This window comes from Buceros rhinoceros, unplaced genomic scaffold (assembly GCF_000710305.1).
Source record: "Buceros rhinoceros silvestris isolate BGI_N320 unplaced genomic scaffold, ASM71030v1 scaffold18067, whole genome shotgun sequence".
Lineage (NCBI taxonomy): Eukaryota > Metazoa > Chordata > Aves > Bucerotiformes > Bucerotidae > Buceros > Buceros rhinoceros.
In genome coordinates, this window is record NW_010422968.1 from 4804 (window position 1) to 6081 (window position 1278).

Sequence of the window (1278 nt, forward strand, 5' to 3'; positions counted from 1 at the left end):
GTTTCAGTCTCCAGAAAAAACATTTCTCTTACTCAGCTTCATTAGTTAGAGGAAATCACTGGATTAAAGTAAAGAGCAGATTAGCAAAAATAAACTGTAGTATGTCTTGGGCATATGGTGCTGTGTGTGAATGGGTTTTAACTACTTAACGGTGCGTAACAAAGAGCAGAAGGAGGGATTTGTCTTAGCGTGCAATAATTACAGTTTGCAGTAGCTGAACAGTCAGAAACCGCAAAGCCAGGGGAAGCTTTCGGTTGGGATTCGCACGGGGCGTGTGTCCCCCAGCTCACGTCATGCTTGCTGCCAGCTGGGCATGAGGCTGGGCTTTGCTCCTTAGCAGGATGCCTCTGCCTCCTTCCTCCTCCTCGCTGGGCTCCTGTCCTGCAGTGAGGGTTACAGACACCGGGATTTAGCCCATCAGATGCGGGAGCCGGTGCTGGTCCGGGCATGCTGCTCCATTGCATGGGCCGTGACAGCCCGGGCTTTGCCTCAGCTGGAATTGTCTCCTCCAGAGCAAATATGATCAGAAATAGCGAATAAAAGAAGCCACGAAGCCAGAGTGATTGCTGGGGAGTGTCAGCCTGCAGGCTCCAGGCACACACAGCCAGCTTGGAATTCAGTGACTCCGCAGTTTCTAGCTTCCTGCTTCTTTCGCCTAACATCTGTGGATCCTCTCTGACACTGCAGCCTGCAAAAGTCACATTTATTCTAAAGACGCAGCTCACACCGGGTTGGCTTTGGTCCTGAGACACGAGTCAGTGCAGACACTGGTAACACCCACATCCCACCGCTCAGGAAGGCCCTGCTCCTCCACCTGGGTGCTGAGAGGATTCCGAAAACCAAGCAGCAGTGACGACGTCATTTCCATGTCGGAAAAACCCTGCTTATGGAGGGATGGAAAGATTTGCCAAGCCAATCCAATCTCATGCATCAACTAAGTTCAGAAACACCTGGAGAAGTACCTGGCCTTCACCTGGGCTCCTCAGTAGATTGTCTGGTACCAATAATGTTACACCGCGTAGCTTAAACGTGCAAGTTCTTGCCTCTTTTGGGGGTTGCTTTCCTCCGAGGTTTCCACAATGTGGTTCACATCCACTGTGAGTAACGTTCTTGGACTCCTGCCCTGGAATAATCAAACATAAATCATCGCCCCATGCAGAAAGCAAGTTTTGCCAAAAATTGTGGTGGTCCAGAGAAGAAAAGAGGGAGGGTTGTTTCCCTCTGTGAACTTTCAACTATTTCTGTTCTTTTTTTTTTTTTTTTTGCTGGGAAATTTGG